The 22,390-nt window shown below is 43.1% G+C and overlaps 1 protein-coding gene across 2 annotated transcripts in view; it reads left to right on the forward strand.

The window, feature by feature from the left end:
- Window positions 1-1,245: 1,245 nt before the first annotated feature.
- LOC110499976 (pleiotrophin-A) overlaps window positions 1,246-22,390 on the forward strand; it is a 44,534-nt gene continuing 23,389 nt past the window's right edge. The window contains exons 1-2 of one of the 2 annotated variants that reach the window (XM_036957225.1): window positions 1,255-1,462; window positions 9,881-10,031. The gene's annotated coding sequence lies outside the window, so the exon portion shown is untranslated. Of the gene's footprint in view, window positions 1,463-9,880; window positions 10,032-22,390 lie in introns of both variants that reach the window. The other variant, XM_021577060.2, reaches the window with a different exon arrangement.

The following is a 22,390-nucleotide window of genomic DNA, read 5'->3' on the forward strand; positions in this document are numbered from 1 at the left end:
GAAGTGTTAAAATAATCAAAATATATTTTACATTTGAGATTCTTCAAATAGCCACCCTTTGCCTTGATGACAGCTTGCGCACTCTTGGCATTCTCTCAACCAACTTCCAGCTTTTTCAAAAGTCTTGAAGGAGTTCCCACATATGCTGAGTACTTGTTGGCTGCTTTTACTTCACTCTGCGGTCTGTTACTTAAACTCTGTGAAAACATTTATGTGGGCTGCAATTTCTGAGGCTGGTAACTCTAATAAACTTATCCTCTGCAGAAGAGGTAACGCTGTGTCTTCCATTCCTGTGGTGGTCCTCATGAGAGCCAGTTTCATCATAGAGCGATTTTTGCGACTGCACTTGAAGAAACTTTCAAAGTTCTTGAAATATTCCATATTGACTGATCTTCTTAAAGTAATCATGGACTGTCATTTCTCTTTGCTTATTTGAGCTGTTTTTGCCAGAATATGGACTTGGTCTTTTACCAAATAGGGCTACCTTATGTATACCCCATACCTTGTCACAACACAACTGATTTGCTCAAACGCACTAAGAAGGAAAGAAATTACACAAATGAACTTTTAAGAAGGCACACCTGTGAATTGAAATTCATTCCAGGTGACTGCCTCATGAAGCTGGTTGAGAGAATGCCAAAAGTGTGCAAAGCTGTCATCAAGGCTATCTTCAAGGTAAAATATATTTAGATTTGTTTAACACTTTTTTGGTTACTACATGATTCCATATGTGTTATTTCATAGTTGTGATATCTTCACCATTATTCTACAATGTACAAATAGTAAAAATAAAGAAAAACCCTTGAATGACTCTGTGTTCTAAAACTTTTGACCGTTAGTGTACTTAAAATACATTTTACGTGACGTTAAATATATTAAAATGTATTTTTTCCTCTGTGGGTACTGTTCTCCATGCTGTTGTCCATGTTGTTCTTCATGTTGTTTTATATCCTGTCAGAGCCCATCTGTAGCTAACCCCACCCCAACCCAACTCAACCCAACCTCTCGCCCTCTCGCTCTCTTTCTCTGTCCCCAGTGTGACTACATAGCTCCAGTTCTGTCTCTAAGTGCTCCCTCTCCTCCCTCCTGTCTCCCTCTCTACCCCCTCTTTCTCTCTTCTCTCTCTCTGAGTGCTGCTCCCCTGCCAAGCGGGCCGTCCCTAGAGTGACCTTGTGGCAATGAGATCCTAATCACGAGTCAGGAAACCAAGCTTTTCAGAACGCCCTCCTCTCTCAGCAACAGAAATGAGAGGGTGAGAGAAAGAGAGAGAGAGGGGGGGAAACAGCTATCGTTTGCCCAGACTTGTGGAGAGACAAGAGTGAGAGAGTAAGTGAAAGAAAGAGAGGGAGGTAGAGAGAGAATTAGAGAGAGAGTGACTGACAGCAGGGGTGAGGAGCAGATGAGAGGAGAGTTCACAAACTATTGCAAAGCGTTGGAACAACCACCAGACCTCCAGTTCAAAGTAAGTACTTCTAACCGGAGCAAGGTGCACACTTGGATGTGTGGTGGTAGTTGGGTGACCAGGAGAGATGTGGCGTGTGAAGCTATTGGGGCTGAGATGAGGAGGGAGATTTCAGAACTGTGAGAGGCAGACAGGGACTAGCGATGCTGGGAGTCTGTGGAGTATGAATGGGCCGAGACTCAATCAGATGAGTCCAACTGTAGCCTAGACAGATATGGACAATTAGTGATGGCAGAAGGAGCGTAGGGGGAGTGTTTGTGTTGTGGGATAGTGGAACTGGTGTCTTTGAGTTGGCAGCATCATTATTAACTCTCTGTGTAGTAAGTGTTCTCTGGCTTGCTTTGTTTTGGATGTCGTGCCACGTCCCAGGCTAATAATACACTAAACACTGCGACATACCAAAGTATAGCTCGAGAGCCTTTTTGTGATTTTTTTCCCCTCTATTATAATTTATGGTTGCAGATACTAATCACCACAAGCTATGGGTGTTGTTTTTGTATCCCTTTCAGCACACTGTTGATGTAAACCATCTTGATGGTCCATGTGTTTTCTATGGTTTATTCAGTTCTGAACGTGGAAGAATCAGGTATATGAACATAAAAGCTCTTATTTTTTCATTAACAAAGGATTTATAATTTAAACTGGATATATTTCCCTTTCAGGCTTCGTATGTGAGACAAACAAAACAGTAAAGAACAAGAAGCTCAAAACAAGCTCATGAGGAAATAACAATAGCAGAGAGAGCTGCAGGGCTTTGTGTTTACCATTTCCCTGTAATATTTAGTGTTTGCATTACAGTAAGGGAGTAGCATTTATCCAAATACTTAGTATGCTATAGGAATCGTTGCAAACTTCAAGACTTCTAAGAACATCTATGTTTCCTCTAGTCTAAAACGATATTTAGTTGTTCTTCATATTGTAGCACAACTGCTTGAATCACTCCATCAGTCAAGTTTCACAATTCTACAGAGGTGCACGCCCACCAGAACATAACCCTTCATTCTCCAAGCATATCATTAGACTAGTCATTTTATTGCCTCTGTTTGGTATCCTCTTATAAAGACCTATGCTTGCAGTGTATGTGAGTGTGTTTGACAGAGAGTATTTGTGCGTGGCCGTGCATGTGCGTGCGCATGTGTGTTGTCGGGGACAGTGTTTTTCCCAGGATATTGTAATTTGGGTCAGGCCTGACTGGAATGAGAAACCGAGGGCATCGGTATTGTAGCACTCCTATGGTTGAGCAGACCTTGCGCCTGTGTTGCCATAGTTATGTTCACCCCTGGTATAGGAAGCCCAACTTCGACCAACATCTCTAGCATTCCTACTGTGTACAAAAGAGTCCCGGTCTCGATCTAGATTTAAATGAGCTTTGGCCACTTCATTGCTTTAGAAGTAACACATGGTGTGTTCCTAATGAAAGAGCTGGGAGATTAAACATGAGGCAATAGGTCGGAGAGATGAGCTTGAGAAACCAGCTTTGGTCAGTGGGAAGTCAAGCTCATTGAGAGACCCGAGGTGGAGCTGAGCTGCCAGGATGGAAGCCAGGGGGGTGAGCTAACTCTCACATAACCAGTCCCATTTGTCAATGTGCACTGGCAATTATGTAAGGGCTGGCATTTGAGGAAGATAAGGCAAGGCACATTTTACGGATCCTGCTTTCCCTCAATGTTAAGTTGCCCCTCACATTTCAAACACTTGATATTTCCATGTGTGACACTGAGAGATGCTATTCAGCATGGAACACAAAGCCAATGCATTTCACCCATCTATACAAATGCTGTGTCACATGACCACTCTCCATGGAAGACCTGGAGCAATAAGGTATAGAATGGTCTGTGAGATGCCTAAGAAGGCTGCTTCACAGTGGGCAAGGGAAGCACTCTCAAAGGAGCCAGGTCCGGTCTATGGGGAGTAAGTGGCTGAGAGAGAGAGGGAGGGTGGCAGGGATAAGGAAAATGCACAAAGATCCCCACATTGAGTGGCTGGTTCATTCTTGTGGTGTACACATTGACCCCTCACATCACATGTAGGCTGAACAGAGATGGGGTCTGGGGAGGGAGGGAGAGGGCTGCCAGACCCAAACCAGAGACGGACCCCAGTCTAGGCCCTGAGTAGCCGTTCCCCTGTTTGCACCGGATAGCCCTCACTGGCTCTCGTCATGCCATCGACAACCTAGGAAGTTGGCAGTACAGCACAAACAGTTCTGGGACCAGGCTGAGCTCGGAAGTGCATGGGCTGTATGCTGTTCGGTACTGTAGCTAGACTAGAGCCGTCAGCTGGGACCCTGCAATAAGAGAGATAAGGTTCAACAGTGTCCACTATCGCAGAGCTAAAAGAGGCTACTATGATACTAAGAGATGACTGGCTCTCTATTTCATCAAATCTTCTCAGAAAGTCCATCGGTAATCATGGCATGGGATTTAGTCTGAGCTGAGGGCCTGTGTCGTTTAAATAGTTAAATTGTCAATTGAGGAAATGCACATATTCTAATTGAGATGTCAATTAGATGGCTATTTCATTACAACAAAACCGTAACAATCTCTGGCTTACTGAACATCCTTAAAGACAGTGGCCCATTGCTTGACATGACAGAGTCTCTTTGTAGGGAGGAACATCCTTGATGGCACTGGCAATGACTTTTGTTGTGGGGAATCTGATGGGTGCATTTTTGTGTGAATCATGTCTGTGTCCATCTGTTCATGTGTCTGTCCGTGTATTTGTCTATCTTACTGTGTGTGTGTGTGTGTGTGTGTGTGTGTGTGTGTGTGTGTGTGTGTGTGTGTTTGATGGGACAGACTTCGAATCACATAACCACGTACATCGAACTTCAGATTCAGACCACCTTTCCACTAATGGCCAAATAATATATTCTTAGGAATGTTATGAATATAAACTGTCTGGAGAGTATCTGTATTGTGGAGAGCTAGTTTGCCTGTGGTCATATGAATATCTGACTCTGACTGTGACGTACTGTGGTTTGGCCCTTGTATCGGCCTCATTGGCTGTATGATCCTCGGAGGAACAGTGACGGCCAGAGGCCTTCCACCCTGATCAATTAGTTCATTAGTCTCCCACAGTCACAGCTTGGCCGGCATACTCCTGGCACCGTCCCTTGCCGTCTGATTGGCCCACACTGCTGGTGAGGTCATAGGTCAGGGTGTTGATGTCTGTCTACTGTACATACCAATTACACAAGAAAGGAAAACTCGATATGTGACCTGACAGGGAATGTGTGTGTGTGTGCCTGCACGTGCGTGCATTCCCATGCATGCGTATGTAATCAGTCAAGTTGAATGTTAGATGTTTGTGACTGTGGAATAGAATGCAGATATAGCCTCCCTGCAATCCTGTTGAATTATAGCCCTACTGTCCAAGTATCCTTGCCTCATGAGGTGACTATTGCCCTGAGAGAAGTTTGGAGTCCAGCGTCTGTTTGATAGAAGTATGGAATCCAGCGTCTGTTTGATAGAAGTTTGGAGTCCAGTGTCTGTTTGATAGAAGTTTGGAGTCCAGTGTCTGTTTGATAGAAGTTTGGAGTCCAGTGTCTGTTTGATAGAAGTTTGGAGTCCAGTGTCTGTTTGATAGAAGTTTGGAGTCCAGTGTCTGTTTGATAGAAGTTTGGAGTCCAGTGTCTGTTTGATAGAAGTTTGGAGTCCAGTGTCTGTTTGATAGAAGTTTGGAGTCTGGTGTCTGAGTGTGTATAGGATGACAGCCTGTTTGTGTTTGTCTAATGAACTGAGAGAACACAGGAGGGAGAAGATAGGGAGATGGAGAGAAAGAGATATAGGGATGGAGAGGGAGGGAGAGGACAGAGAGAGAGATAGCAAAAGAGAGAGCAAGAGAGAGAGAGGGACAAAGATAGAGAGCAAAGAGAGGGAGAGAGCAAAGAGAGAGCGCAAGAGTGAGAGCGAGAGCAAGAGAGAGCAAGAGAGATAGAGAGCAAAGAGAGAGAGCAAAGAGAGAGAGCAGAGAGAGCAAGAGAGAGAGAGAGAGAGAGAGAGCGAGAGAGAGGAAAGAGAGAAAGAGGAAAGAGCAAGAGAGAGGAACGAGAGAGAGTGAGAGAGAGGAAAGAGAGAGAAAGAGAGAGAGAGGGACAAAGATAGAGAGCAAAGAGAGGGAGAGAGCAAAGAGAGAGCGCAAGAGTGAGAGCGAGAGCAAGAGAGAGCAAGAGAGATAGAGAGCAAAGAGAGAGAGCAAAGAGAGAGAGCAGAGAGAGCAAGAGAGAGAGAGAGAGAGCGAGAGAGAGGAAAGAGAGAAAGAGGAAAGAGCAAGAGAGAGGAACGAGAGAGAGTGAGAGAGAGGAAAGAGAGAGAGGAAAGAGCGAGAGAGAGGAAAGAGCAAGAGAGAGGAAATAGAGAGAGAGAGTGAGAGAGAGCGAGAGAGAGGAAAGAGAGAGCAAAGCGAGAGAGAGAGCAAAGCGAGAGAGCAAGAGAGAGAGAGAGTGACAGAGAGAGAGAGGAAAGAGAGAGAGAGAGTAAGAGAGAGCAAGAGAGAGGAAAGAGAGAGGAAAGAGAGAGAGCGAGAGCGAGATAAACGTTCTGTGTTTGTGTGTACAGGCTGCAGTTACCACACCATGGGGGACCAGCCTGTTTGTGTTTGTCTAATGAACTGAGAGAACACAGGAGGGAGAAGATAGGGAGATGGAGAGAGAGAGAGTAGATAGAGGGATGGAGAGGACAGAGAGAGAAAGATGAGATATAGAGAGAGAACAATGAAAGAGGGGGAGGGGGAGAGAGAGAGGAGGAGAAAGAGAGAGAGAAAGGGATGAGGGGAAGAGAGAAAGAGGAGAGAGAGAGAGAAATAGAGGGGGGGAGAGAGAGAGAGAGAGAGAGAGAAAGGGGGCGATCTATGCTTTCATATCTGTGTCATGTGGCGTTATGGATTCTTGTATGTGGTGTGTAGAAGTGTGATTCAGAGCCATTCATCAATCATAAAGCAAATTCTACATAGTGACATTTTATGAAAGGAGGGCATGATAAAATCCATCCTTACAGTACATTGCATTGTTAAAATTGACTGGTTTACATAAGCTAAGCAGGGTAGGGCTGGGTTAACCCCTGGACGGGAGACCACATAGGAAAGTGTGGTTGCTGTTGTTGGAGGTGGTGCTGAAGGGCCAGTAGTTTTCTCCATATGGTATTAGGGAAACTCACCAAGTACTGAACATGCTTACTGATGCATTTAAATGCACTATATAAATGCAACAATCCATTACAAACAACATTAAATGTGTCCTTTTATGCCTATTGGGAAAATGAAACTATCCACGTCCCTTTCAGCAACCTTTCCTGCCAATAGAGGTGCCTATATAACATTTAACACTCCTTGGGGGCACAATAACATGACATACAATGTATGTGCTGCCTCCAATGCAGAAATCTAAATGTTAAAATCTATGAAGGCAATCAATGCTAATCTCATTTTATTTTACCTCACGTTTTAGCACTGTGGCTGAGTTACTTCGATCCACCGTAGAGGATTTTATTCAATATAATGGCCACTGTTAATCAGAAAGGAGACTGTCGTCAGGCGTAAACAGTGCAGGGCTAAAAAGGAAATACAGAAAATGATCGAGACACCCACCAAGAATACTCCCCGTATTGGTTTGATGAACCATAGTCCGTCCTTAGGGGACTGTCAGTCTGTCTGCCCTTGACAGGTAGTCTGTACAGACAGACAAAACTGAGAGCCATTTCCACTGCTGTGGCCAGTCCACTCAAGGTGAATGGAAAGATTAACTGAGCGCGAGCAGTATCCTGCAGAATTCCACCACTTTGTTTTCTTATTCCATCCTCACTGCTAATAGGATGGCTAATGCAAATGAGAGATGCAGTGGAATGGGGATAATAGCCTAATGACAAGGCATTGCACGGCTCAAATGGAAAGTTCTGATGGAATAAAGTTAGACAGCCTATAGTCGATATACTGTGATGCGTAGATGATTTCGAAACCCCGCACTTCTGTGTAGCTAGCGGATGGATGAATGTTTATGATGAATGTAAGGATGTTGCCAACAGACCATCATCACAAATGACATTCGAGCCAATCCTTTTGTCAATAATCTGTTTGGATTGGTCTCTGACTTGATCAATTCTTGTTAGAAACAGGAGCATACGTTGCATGTCCATGATCAAGTCTGCAATCAATGCCAGATATCCTCTTATCTTTGTTCTGGACGTGTTTTTTTTAATTTTTATCTGCATCAGTTATGGATGACGGCTGTTTTTAAAGTTGCCTGAATTGGAGATGTTGCAAAAAGCTATATTTCAAAGTCCTTGTTAAAGTCAAATGCAATCAGACGTTGTACACTAAAGATAGAGCTTAATCCCACTCCATTTAAATCTCACCAGGTTTTAATCGGACTCTGTGGAGACGTTCACAAGCTGATGGCGTTCTGGGATGTTTTTATTTCTTTGAGGGATGCATTCAGGAGTGAGAGAATGATTTGATAACTTTACCACATAGAATGGCTAGGGGGGGATTAGGTAAGCCCACTCTATGGAGCTAAGACCAAAGCGGTGCTTGTACCCACCAATAGGTGATCAGAGCTTCAGGATCACAACAATTATGAGGAGGGTTGCCATCAGCAGCGCCTCAGGGGGATGTTCAAGAATGCTTTTTATCCCTGTTCTCATTAAACCTCCCACTAAATTCCCCCAGACTGACTTGTGTGGCTCAGAAATCCCTTTGCAAATCCCTCACTAAGGAAACAATCTTCAATGTGCTTGAAGTTGCGTCTTCAATGTGGTGGATTATGGCTCTCACACATACTGTGTTTGTTGTGGAGAGAGGGATAGAGAGAAAGAAGGAGAGACAGAGAGGGAGAGATGAAGAGAGAGAGGGAGAGAGGAAGAGAGAGGGAGAGAGAGAAATAAGGAGAGAGAAATGAGAGAGAAAGGAAGAGAGTGAAAGAAAGAGAGAGAAAGAAGGAGAGAGAGCGGAGAGAGGAGAACGATGGAGAGGGAGGAAGAAAGATGGAGAGAGAGGGAGAAAGGAGAACAAGGGAGATGGAGGAAGAAAGATTGAGAAAGAGAGAGGAAGCTGGATGGAGAAGGAGAGAGCGAGAGCGAGAGACAGACACCCCATTAGTCATACATTAGTATTCTGTCCACAGCTCATAGTGAGAGACAGCCGGTCTACACTAACACCAGAGAATGGGATGGCTCATTAGAACTTTACTCTTTGTTTTACCAATAGCTCAAATTCTCCTGACCTTATACAAAAGGCAGAGAAACACCTCCATGTTTCAGAAGGCAGAGAAACACATCCATGTTTCAGAAGGCAGAGAAACACATCCATGTTTCAGAAGGCAGAGAAACACCTCCATGTTTCAGAAGGCAGAGAAACACATCCATGTTTCAAAAGGCAGAGAAACACCTCCACGTTTCAGAAGGCAGAGAAACACATCCATGTTTTAAAAAGCAGAGAAACACCTCCATGTTTCAGAAGGCAGAGAAACACCTCCATGTTTCAGAAGGCAGAGAAACACCTCCATGTTTCAGAAGGCAGAGAAACACCTCCATGTTTCAGAAGGCAGAGAAAAACCTCCATGTTTCAGAAGGCAGAGAAACACCTCCATGTTTCAAAAGGCAGAGAAACACCTCCACGTTTCAGAAGGCAGAGAAACACCTCCATGTTTTAAAAAGCAGAGAAACACCTCCATGTTTCAGAAGGCAGAGAAACACCTCCATGTTTCAGAAGGCAGAGAAACACCTCCATGTTTCAGAAGGCAGAGAAAAACCTCCATGTTTCAGAAGGCAGAGAAACACCTCCATGTTTCAGAAGGCAGATAAACACCTCCATGTTTTAAAAAGCAGAGAAACACCTCCATGTTTCAGAAGGCAGAGAAACACCTCCATGTTTCAGAAGGCAGAGAAACACCTCCATGTTTCAGAAGGCAGAGAAACACCTCCATGTTTCAAAAGGCAGAGAAACACCTCCATGTTTCAGAAGGCAGAGAAACACCTCCATGTTTCAAAAGGCAGAGAAACACCTCCATGTTTCAGAAGGCAGAGAAACACATCCATGTTTTAAAAAGCAGAGAAACACATCCATGTTTTAAAAAGGTAGAGAAACACATCCATGTTTCAAAAAGGTAGAGAAAAACCTCCATGTTTCAAAAAGGTAGAGAAACACATCCATGTTTCAAAAGGCAGAGAAACATAGATTCCAACGAAGTTCAGGGGTGATCTACTTGTGTTAGTGAACCAACACTCCATATTCTCCTCAGGAAAAGTGGGAGAAACCAAGGTCCAGAGAGAAAGGTAGTCGGGCAGGTAGAGGAAATTGTTGAAGCAAGCTTGTTTCTCGTACCCCTCGGATGAACACTAACGGTTTGCCCCATACATGTAACTGGGTACTGCCCCTGGTGATTTGAGTCTGCTGGTTGAGGGGGCTTTTTTGTCCTCCCCCTTCCAGGCCAGACACCCCTGGAGCTGCTCGGAGAGAGCCCCTGGGGGCTAAATGGACCAGTGCATTGTGAGCTGAACACTGATGCTGCACTGTGGACACTGTCAGACTGTTGTGAGAAGGAGCCAACAGCTAAACTGGCATCAACAACCAGAGTTGGGTAGGTTACTTTCTAAATATAAGCCGTTAGAGTTACTAGTTACAGTGCCTGTCCAAAATGATCAGTAACATAACTTTTGGATTACCCAAACAGAGTAACGTAATCTGATTACTTTTGGATTACTTTCCCCTTAAGAGGCATTAGAAGAAGATGAAAAAGATCCCTCAAACGCATTTGATGTGACGTCATAGTGGTCTCTGATTCGTTCAGGTGGAACAAACTTAAATTGTGCCTGTTTTCAATGCTGGATTGAATGTCATTGAGAAAATAGAAAGTTGTCATGTTTTTTTTGCAAACATCCTTTCTGAATTTAAATGTAATCCAATTAATAATCGTCTACTTTTTTGAAAGTATCTGTAATCTGATTACAATATTTTAGCTGGTAACGGATTAGTTGTAGTTGTTTTTATAATCAGATTACATGTAATCACTTACTCCCCAACCCAGTTAACAACCAATTTCTGCAACTATGGTGGATGTGTAACCAGGCCAACCCAGTACAGCTCAGCTTGGTTTGACTCAGTAGTGTGAAAACGGTATTAGATAACTATACAAACACACACCCAGACAGACAGGTCAAGATCATAAAAAAAACATGTGATTTGAAATGAGTTCTTCAGTTTTTGCATACCAATCTGTTGTGATGTATTCTCTGAGGGGGAAACCACATATGCCATTACCTGTTTGTCTGTGTGACCCAGTTCAATGTGACAAAGGTGGTCAGAGAAGGCATGGCACGTTGCACAATAAACCACACTTCAACTCACGGAAAAGGAGTGTGTTTCTGCCCAGTCTGGCGTAATGTTCTGTGTCATGTTGAAAGGGCCCGGTCAATGCTCTGGGCTGTGCTGTGTCTGTGAGCAGGTGGCCGGAAACTATCTTGAATCCCACCATGACCAGAGACAGTGATGGGACACTGCCAGAAACATTTTGTTTTTCTGAGAAAAAAACATAGGGATTGAGTGGAGGTTGTCGTATGCTGGCTCCCAGGAGTTTTGTTATTCCCTTTGAGGAGGATGAAAGTGGAAAGCTATGAGCACTCTATAGCAAATAAGAGCTCCTCAATGTACTTGCAAGTTGTCCTTTGGAAAGAAACATGTATTTAGGTTCTACTAACCACCGGTCCTGGCAACCCACACTGCGTTCACCTGGCAACCCACACTGCGTTCACCTGGCAACCATCATTGCGCACACGTCTTCCCCATCGTTAAGCACACCTGGACTTCATCATCACCCTGATAACTCTCCGTTCATATAGCCCTCAGTTGCCTCATTCATCAGGCACTGTTGGTTTTGTTTACGTTCAGTGTGCAGCTTCTGTTTTGTATTATTGTCATGTTTATTATTAAACTCACCTTCTGCACCTGCTTCCTGACTCCCTGCGTATACGTTACAGATACTCATGTTGGTGGGTTAACAGGGTGTACATCCCAAATGGCACCCTATCCCCAGGGGTCCTGGTCAAAAGTAGTACACTATATAGGAGTAGGGTGCCATTTGGGAACCAGGATAACAATACATGTGTGATGGATGGGGATAGCATGTTGAAAGGGACGAGGCCAGTGATGTGAACAGATGAAGTTGGTAGACAGGGTTGGCAGATCCTCAGTAAGGAGAATAAATGAAATAGCCTCTGAAAACAAACAGAGGCGGGAATATCACATGTAAACGCTTTTACTCGTGTGTGTGTGTGTGTGTGTGTGTGTGTGTGCGTGCGTGCATGTTTGGGACCTTTGGTTTTGGCAATGGGAGTAGCTAAAGCTGACTAAGACGTAGAGTTGATGTTGTATTTTATGTGTGGTACTCTGATTCAAATGTGCCAAGGAGACACTAATTGTTTCATGACAGAATATTTCTGATTAGTATGGCTTGAGACGATAACATTGAAAATACCTAGCTAGCATTGGAGGCTGCTGAGGGGAGGATTGCTCATAATAATGTCTGGAATGGAGTCAATGGAATGACATCATTCCATATCATTGGTTGATTCCATTGACTCCATTCCAGCCATTATTATGAGCCGTCCTCCCCTCAGCAGCCTCCACTGCCAGCTAACTAATAACACTTTTAGGCTGCTGGAACATTTTCATAATAAAGGCTGGACTTAACTTCATACAGTGCGTACAAATATCAAACGACAAATCAATGCAACGACAAATCATTTTTCTCAGATGAATCTTTCAGCATCAGTAAATAATGTGTGCATATACTGCAGTACATTCCACAGCCATTGCACACAGAAACAGACAAACAAGCTTCTGTCGGTTTTATTGTGGAATAAATTAGGCAGCGTTGCTGTGTATCGAATTCCCATCAACCCTCTCTGCTGACTGACGTCACAGGGCCCGAGGCGTTGGATCTCTCATGGCTCTGCTGCACATGTTTTCGACAGTGGCTGGCTGGCTGCATGCTCTTCATCAAACAGCTCTATTAGCCCTATATCTCTACTGCCCTATATCTCTAGCAGATCATCCAAAAGTTCTAGTATCCCTATATCTACAGACTAGCAGATCATGCAACAGATCAGGTATCCCTATATCTCCAAATCAAATAAAATAAATCAAATTTGATTGGTCACATACACGTGTTTAGCAGATGTTATTGCGGGTGTAGCGAAATGCTTGTGCTTCTAGTTGCGACAGTGCAGCAATATCTAACAAGTAATATCTAACAATTTCACAACAAATACCTAACACACACAAATCTAAGTAAAGGAATGGAATTAAGAATATATAAATACATGGGTGAGCAATTTCTGAGTAACATAGACTAAGATACAGTAGATAGTATAGAATACAGTGTATACATATGAGATAAGTAACGCAATATATGTAAACATTATTAAAGTGAGATTATTAAAGTGACTAGTGATCCATTTATTAAAGTGGCCAATGATTTCAAATCTGTATGTTGGCAGCAGCCTCTCTGTGCTAGTGATGGCTATTTAACAGTCTGATGGCCTTGAGATAGAAGCTGTTTTTCAGTCTCTCGGCCCTAGCATTGGTGCACCTGTATTGACCTCGCCTTCTGGATGATAGTGGATTGAACAGGCAGTGGCTCGGGTGGTTGTTGTCCTTGATGATCTTTTTGGCCTTCCTGTGACATCGGGTGCTGTAGGTGTCCTGGAGGGTTGGTAGTTTGCCCCCGGTGATGCGTTGTGCAGACCGCACCACCCGCTGGAGAGCCCTGCGGTTGTGGGCGGTGCAATTGCCGTACCAGGTGCTGATACAGCCAGACAGGATGCTCTCAATTGAGCATTTGTAGAAGTTTGTGAGGGTTTTAGGTGACAAGACAAATGTCTTCAGCCTCCTGAGGTTGAATAGGCGCTGTTGCGCCTTCTTCATCACACTGTCTGTGTGGGTGGACCATTTCAGTATGCCAGTGATGTATACCCTGAGAAACTTAAAACTTTCCACCTTCTCCACTGGTGTCTCGTCGATGTGGATAGGGGGGTGCTCCCTGTTTTCTGAAGTCCATGATCATCTCCTTTGTTTTGTTGATGTTGAGTGAGAGGTTATTTTCCTGACACCACACTCCAGGAGCCCGTCGTTGTTGGAGGCTAGTATCAGCTACATTTATGCCTTTACTAGACCATGGGGATATTTTATATATGAACGCTTCCGCTCAGTGTTTGAGATCAATTGACACTCTTTACCATGACACTTTGAGATTGATTTTAAACTGCAAAACCCTTACGCACCACTGCACTTTGTATACCAGGGTTGGCTGGCCTTCTCTAGTCACTCGTAGGCTCAGTCACTGGAAAACTTTTATTTACAAAGCCATTTTGGGTTTACTACCTTTTTATTTGTGCATTTTTATTGTTCAGAAATGTGGTGGGTACTCTCTTCGTTTGCTGGACTTTATCCTGCTAACTGTTCCAAATGTCCAAACTGAATTTGGTAAAAGGGCTTTTATATACTCTGCGCCATCGTCTTGGAACACCTTACAAAATACTTTTAAACTGGAAGCACTTGTCCCGATTGGTGTTTTTAAATCACTGATGAAGGATTTTGAGGCTGATTCCCTGACCTGTCAATGTTTTTAAGTTGCTGTTTTATACTTTTGTGAATTCAATGGTTTTTACTAGATTACTTGTAGTTTTTCATGTTTTTTTGTAATGACTTTTGTAATGACTTGGTGCTGCTGCCTATCTTGGCCAGGGCGCTCTTGAAAAAGAGATTTTAATCTCAATGAGCCCTTCCTGGTTAAATAAACGTTAAATAAATAAAATAAAATAAAAGTTGGTAATCAAGCCTACTACTGTTGCGTCATCTGCAAACTTGATGATTGAGTTGGAGGCGTGCATGGCCAAGCAGTCATGGGTGAACAGGGAGTACGGGAGGGGGCTGAACACGCACCCTAGTGGGGCCCCAGTGTTGAGGATCAGCAAAGTGGAGATGTTGTTTCCTACCTTCACCACCTGGGGGCAGCCTGTCAGGAGGTCCAGGACCCAAATGCACAGGCGGGGTTCAGACCCAGGGCCTCGCTCTTAATGATGAGCTTGGAGGGTACTATGTTGTTGAATGCTGAGCTATAGTCAATGAACAGCATTCTTACATACAACTTAACTGACCAAAACCAGATACAAAGCATTCAGAAAAGATATTGAACTATATACAGTGCCAGTCAAAAGTTTGGACACACCTACTCATTCAAGGGTTTTTCTTTACTTTTTATATTTTCTACATTGTAGAATAATAGTGAAGACATCAAAACTATGAAATAACACATATGGAATCATGTAGTAATCAAAAAAGTGTTACACAAATCAAATATATTTTACCTTGAAGATAGACCTTGATGACAGCTTTGCACACTTTCTCCAAAGTAGCCACCCTTTGACTTTATGACAGCTTTGCACACTCTTGACATTCTCTCAAACAGCTTCATGATGAATGATTTTCCAAGAGTCTTGAAGGAGTTCCCACATATGCTGAGCAGCTGTTGGCTGCTTTTCCTTCACTCTGCTGTCCAACTCATCCCAAACCATCTCAATTGGGTTGAGGTCGGGTGACTGTGGAGGCCAGGTCATCTGATGCAGCATTCCATCACTCTCCTTCTTGGTCAAATATCCCTTATATAGCCTGGAGGTGTGTTGGGTCATTGTCCTGTTGAAAAACAAATGATAGTCCCACTAAGCGCAAACCAGCTGGGATGGCGTATCGCTTTAGACTGCTGTGGTAGCCATACTGTTTAAGTGTGCCTTGAATTCTAAATAAATCACTGACAATGTCACCAGCAAAGAACCACCACACTTCATTATCCATGCTTCACGGTGGGAACCACACCTGTGGAGATCATCCGTTTACCTACTCTGCGTCACACAAAGACACGGCGGTTGGAACCAAACATCTCAAATTTGGACTTATCCGACCAAAGGACAGATTTCCACCTGTCTAATGTCCATTGCTCATGTTTCTTGGCCCAAGCAAGTCTCTTCTTCTTATTGGTGTCCTTTAGTAGTGGTTTCTTTGCAGCAATTTGACCATGAAGGCCTGATTCACGCAGTCTCCTCTGAACAGTTTATGTTGTGTCTGTTACTTGGAACTCTATGAAGCATTTATTTTGGCTGCAATTTCTGAGGCTGGTAAATCTTATGAACTTATCCTAACTCTGGGTCTTCCTTTCCTGTGGCGGTCCTCATGAGAGCCAGTTTCATCATAACGCTTGATGGTTTTTGCGACCACACTTTTCAAAGTTCTTGAAATGTTCTGGATTGACTGACCTTCATGTCTTAAAGTAATGATGGACTGTCGTTTCTCTTTGCTTATCTGAGCTGTTCTTGCCAGAATATGGACTTTGTCTTTTACCAAATAGGGCAATCTTCTGTATACCTCCCCTACCTTGTCACAACACAACTGATTGGCTCAAAAGCATTAAGAAAATTCCATTAATGAACTTTTTACAAGGCACACCTGTTAATTGAAATTCATTCCATGAAGCTGGTTGAGAGAATGCCCAAAAAATCTGTCATCAAGGCAAAGGGTGGCTACTTTGAAGAATCTAAAATCTAAAATACATTTTGAATACTGGATGATTCCATATGTGTTATTTCCTAGTTTAGATGTTTTCACTATCATTCTACAATGTAGAAAAAAGTAAAAATAAAGAAAAACCCTTGAATTAGTAGGTGTCCAAACTTTTGACTGGTACTGTATATATTTGTAATTATCTTTGAGAATTTAGAACTAACCATCAAATAAAAGCTAGACAGTCAGCGAAAAGTTAAAGGCCATTCAGAGCACCTGCCCATTGACTTTGTTATCATTTTTTACAAGAAGAACACAGCATTATCCATTGCAAAATGCATAGAATTGCAATACATTTAAAACTGCAAAATTGTCCCAGCTCCATGTAAAACTGTGTAGAATTGTTGGAAATTAGCTTCGAAGCTCTCTTAGAGTTTCCACTTCCTCTTCCAGTGAACTGTGGGGAGGTCACAATAACGAACCTGTCTACCAAGTCTTTTCATTTTAAAACGTTGATTACTTCTACTTGCCATTATAATTCGCCTGATGATAAGACAAGACGCACGTCTTTGTGTCGCCGGTTGGCCTGGGAGGGGGTCCCTGGGCAAGAAACGTTTGAGCAATGTTTCTCAACCTCCGGTTCTGGGACAAGCATCGGTCCCAGGGATGATGCTGACCGGTACCTCTGATGGTTCGCTGACATGAATCTTTTTGTCAGTTTTAAAGTTAGTTACAGTATATTGTCATCAGACCCTTAAGTAGGAAGTACCATAGCTTACAGAAAACGTTGGAGAAACACAGGATTTGAGGAATATACTTGTATACTGGAGGCATGGCCCATCCCATGGCCCTCCATCCAAATAGCCCCGAAGACAATGCAATAACATTGACTTGTTTTGGCTTGGAGTCATGTCCTTGACGTAACAGGGTTGTCCAATCTGTTCACACTCACCATTTTCAATAAATAACCTCCCTCTCTGCATCCCGGGGAGCTGAAACCAGGGATATAGTGCATCTAGCCCCTAATGACAGATGGTGTAATTCATTTAAATTAGCAGAAAGTAAGAAATAGAAGTGCAAGAAGTTAAATAGAGACAGCGCTCCATCCACGTGCCTGTAAATATCTTAGAATGGGTTTCTGGCTCCATATTCAGAACACACACACACACACCCACTGGGCAAAAAATTGGTTGAATCAATAATGTTTCCACTTCAGTTCAACCAAATAATTCAATGTGATGATGTTGAATCAATGTGGAAAACTGATTGGGTTTGAAAAACAGTAATCAATGTTAGGAAATGTCATCATTTTTTCAGAATTTTTTTTAAGCTAAATCCAATGACATGGTGAACTATTTAGTGGATTTCACGTTGAATTTACGTTAGTTGACAACTCAACCACATGTCAATCAAAACTAGACGTTGAACTGACATCTGTGCTCAGAGGGAATGCAGTGTTTGTTTGCCGACAGACACTATAATAAGACTCTCTGGAAGAGAAATTAGACTATTAAATGTACATGGCAGACGTGAGCCTCTCTCTCTCATGACAATCTGGTGCTTGTACCACGGCGGGTGATCATTCTGCTTTGACTACTGTCGCGTACTTACTGAATTTTGATTGATTGGGCACTATGGCCAAATGTATTTATCCATTCAGACTGTGTTGTCTGTCTTTGTTGTTTAGTGTCTAATCCAAAATGGCAGGCACTCAGGAGAAGCACCAGTGTCAAATTCCTGTTCCTCCACTACTCACATTTGATCAGCGTCTCATAGGACTGATATTTGAATGATTCAGGCTCATTGGAGACTTGGTGTTAAATCAAAGCCCGCCAAAATGATTTGTTATCATAGATGAATTGTTTTCGCCTCAGGGCACCTTAACATGCCAGACACAACAAGTCCTTCATAGTCCATGCATAAGGGACTACATGATCTGTCACAAACATATTATTCAGCCATGGTACTGAGCCTGCCTGTTTATGAATGACTGGAAATGTCCTATATATGAAATCATACAGTAGCCCTCTATCACTGGGAGGATTTGACATTTTACAGTAACTCTCATAAATATTATAACACTGGTCCTCATTTCTCCAGGCAGTACTTAGGACAGCCCAGAAGAGGGCAGTGTGTAGTTAATGAGAAGGACTAGAACTCAAGCGTTTCCATGACTTTGAATGCAACAAAAGCCGTTCTCTCAAGAGACAAAAAACTCCTACACATGGAGGTCTCAGTGAAGTTGTGACCATAGATATAATTTAAGCCGCTAGAACAAGAAATATTATGAAGAGAAATCAATGGAAACACCCGCTATACTAAGACACAAAAGAGACTCCAGATGTGTGGAAGCCAAGCAAGGCAGAGAGCTGTAAGCATGATGAAGCACAAGGCCATTGCAGCCTGTATTAGCAGAGGAAGACAGTAGAGCCTGTTCAGTATTTCATGAGAGAAGGGATGTGGGCTGCATTCAGCAAGTCACAACGTTTTGGAAGAAATAGAAACGGATAGAAATATAAACTGTAGAACAAACACGCCTCTGTAGAAGAAGGAATATCGTCCGCTCTATTCTTGACTTTCTACTTGCAACGTTCCATAAAGGTTGCCTATTGAACAAAGGCCTGGTGCTCGTTTAGGATTACACAACAGAATGGAGGGGGAGAGAGGTTGCTGTGTGCCTGCTACTACTACAGATCATGAGAGCCTTCTGCTGTCTGTCAGTTGACTCCAGTCGGTGCCCAAAGTACTTAAAAGCAATTGGATCTCTACGTCATACAGTTGGAAGCCCCATCAAAATGAACTAAATCTGTTCTGGAACCGTAAGAGCATTTTGTTCATGGTGGAGTATTGGGGTGTATTTAACACAAAAGCTTCTGTAGGTCTATATGATAAATGCTTTATAAATGAATATGTCACGGTATAATAGTAAAGGTTAAGATACATGAGCACTCTAACACTTGGTGGGAGAGGAAGATTAGGTTTTAATCATAGGAAGGATGGTAAAAGGTATAATTTAGCACACCCACTATATACCACCAACATGTAGACATTTACTGTATGTCGTCAAAATGTACTAACTTATTCCTGATGCCGATATTAAGGTTGCCTTCAGTTCCCCATCTTCATACTCCAAGCTAAGGACCTGCTCCAACAACTTGCTTACGATCAAATCACATGAACTTGAATAACCTTTGAGGGCTATTAAAATGCAGTTATTGATCGAGAGCTCAAAGAACATTTTGAATCCTGTTTAGTCTAGACTACTATCCACCCAGACAGATCAGCACAGACACGACATCATCCCCGGCTGTTTATCTACACTTCAATGTTAACTCCAATCTGGATATTTCCATCTAACAAACAGAAACAACTGAACAGAATATATTGCTCATCCACACACAAGTACAATAGAGGAATACTTTCCTATTGAATTCAAATCCCCCTCTATGGATATCTAACCTCAGACAGGTGCTTGTGGAATATATTCATAAAAACAACTTGGAAAAGGTGTTTGAATTTTGGGCACAAGCACTAATTTGTTCACTCCACACACCTGCTACTAGCATGTGGGTACATCTGGAGTCAATTAGGACGTCAGTGACAAGGGAAAACGACTGAAAATAACCAGCCACAATTCACTTGTACCAAAGCGAACAGGTTAGTGATTACAAACTAAAAGTTTTAATTATCTGAAAAGGAACTGAAAAATATAGGTTGTGTGGAGGACTGAAATCAATGCGACACAGGACAGGCATTTACTTTGTTTAAGGGAACACCAACCAATATGCTTTTGGACCGCCTCAGGAGGAGCTATAGGAGGACAGGTTCATTGTAATACCTGGAATGGAATATATGGAAATCACATGTTTGACTCTGTTCCATTAATTCCATTCCAGCCATTACAATCATCCCATCCTCCTATAACTCCTCCCACCAGCCTCCACTGCATTGGTATTATATATCCCACACACAGTAGCAATCTCTTGTCAGGGTAAGCTGAGGTGAGACACTAAGCGAAGGGAATTTACTACTGTTGGCTTTTGTGTATGTCGTAATCTTCACCTAAGCCTCGTTCCCTCACCCAGCTTACTGTCTTGTCTCTGTCTTTTACAGGCTAGTTTTCTAGAGGACCTTGGTGCATTGAGTAAAGACACCTAGGTACCCCTGACTCTAATAAGGAAAGGGTAGAGACACTGCCTAGACATGGTTATGCTTGGAATGTCAAAAGGCCATTTGGGACGCTGGTTTCCATGTTCTATTCCCTTATGTCCTGAGTGGTGCCACTCAGGGCACAACAAAGAACAGCTCCCACAAATTGATAACCCATGGTTCACGCAAGGGAATAGAATAGGCCTGGGATGGTGGTTTAAATGGGTATGAAAGTAGTATAGGATTAGAGGTGACTGACAGATTTATATCTCCTCTAGCAGCTTTAGCCAGGATGGTTACATCTTGTCCTCTAGCAGCTTTAGCCAGGATGGTTACATCTTGTCCTCTAGCAGCTTTAGCCAGGATGGTTACATCTTGTCCTCTAGCAGCTTTAGCCAGTCTGGTTACATCTTGTTCTCTAGCAGCTTTAGCCAGGCTGGTTCCATCTTGTTCTCTAGCAGCTTTAGCCAGTCTGGTTACATCTTGTCCTCTAGCAGCTTTAGCCAGGCTGGTTCCATCTTGTTCTCTAGCAGCTTTAGCCAGGCTTGTTACATCTTGTCCTCTAACAGCTTTAGCCAGGCTTGTTACATCTTGTCCTCTAGCAGCTTTAGCCAGACTGGTTCCATCTTGTCCTCAAGCAGCTTTAGCCAGGCTTGTTACATCTTGTCCTCTAGCAGCTTTAGCCAGGCTGGTTACATCTTGTCCTCTAGCAGCTTTAGCCAGGCTGGTTACATCTTGTCCTCTAGCAGCTTTAGCCAGGCTGGTTACATCTTGTCCTCTAGCAGCTTTAACCAGGCTGGTTCCATCTTGTCGTCTAGCAGCTTTAACCAGGCTGGTTCCATCTTGTCCTCTAGCAGCTTTAGCCAGGCTGGTTACATCTTGTCCTCTAGCAGCTTTAGCCAGGCTGGTTACATCTTGTCCTCTAGCAGCTTTAACCAGGCTGGTTACATCTTGTCCTCTAGCAGCTTTAACCAGGCTGGTTCCATCTTGTTCTTTTAGCAGCTTTAGCCAGGCTGGTTACATCTTGTCCTCTAGCAGCTTTAACCAGGCTGGTTCCATCTTGTTCTTTTAGCAGCTTTAACCAGGCTGGTTACATCTTGTCCTCTAGCAGCTTTAACCAGGCTGGTTCCATCTTGTTCTTTTAGCAGCTTTAGCCAGGCTGGTTACATCTTGTCCTCTATCAGCTTTAACCAGGCTGGTTCCATCTTGTCGTCTAGCAGCTTTAACCAGGCTGGTTCCATCTTGTCCTCTAGCAGCTTTAGCCAGGCTGGTTCCATCTTGTCTCGCGCTTTGAAACTCTTCGCATTGTAATGCCAAGCTGTCGTTGAGGAGGGGGTGGGTATGATTGTGGAAGTGGTGTCTCTGTGACACAGAAGATTGGTTGCACCTTAATTGGGGAGGTCATGGTAATGACTGGAGCAGAATAAGTGGAATGATATCAAATACATGAATTATATGTGCTTGATGCCATTCCATTGCTCTATTCCAGACATTATTATAAGCCGTTCTCCCCTCAGCAGCCTCCCCTGTTCTGTGAATGTGTCGGTTTGAATGAACATACTGTATTGTAGATGGGTCTTCACTGCTCAAAACAAAGATTCTAAAATCGATTGAGTGATAACAGTACTATCATTTTAAATCAGTCCTCTTAGGGTTGGTTTGTTCTTTCAGTTCAATACTTTTTCTACTTTCAGGTTAAGTTCAACATTTTCAGTTGCTGATTCATTGCAAATTCATGGTTGGTAAGTCAGAAGTATAGAGTCAAAGTTTGATTCCAAAAAGTATTGAGTGATGTTAAAAGTAAGCCTGTGGCCTTTAAAGTTCTGCAGTAGAATATTTTGCACCTATAATAGTGAAGTCAAGACACAGTCAAGCTTCCACTGTCAGAGCTAAAGAGCACATTGGAGCTGGTGTTTGCATAACGTTGTGGGTTTAACATATTGATATGGCCCTGCAGTTAATGAAATCCTTGGAGCCCTTCGACACTATTCATGCATCTATAATGTTAATATTCATCATTTAGCCTCACTGTCCTTGGCACTGACACTCACGTTGAAAACTATCAGTCCTTTGTGATAACCTCCGTCGTCCACTCAGTTTCCTATGACTGACATCAAAACAATGCTCCATAGCTGCAAGAAAGTAGCATAAACATATGAACACACTGCCTGTGTACAGGGAATGAGTGATAGAGAGAGAAAACCAGAGAGCACGTCCGAGGGGAGCGGCAGCGCTTTA

Source organism: Oncorhynchus mykiss, chromosome 21 (genome assembly GCF_013265735.2).
Source record: "Oncorhynchus mykiss isolate Arlee chromosome 21, USDA_OmykA_1.1, whole genome shotgun sequence".
NCBI classification, from domain to species: domain Eukaryota; kingdom Metazoa; phylum Chordata; class Actinopteri; order Salmoniformes; family Salmonidae; genus Oncorhynchus; species Oncorhynchus mykiss.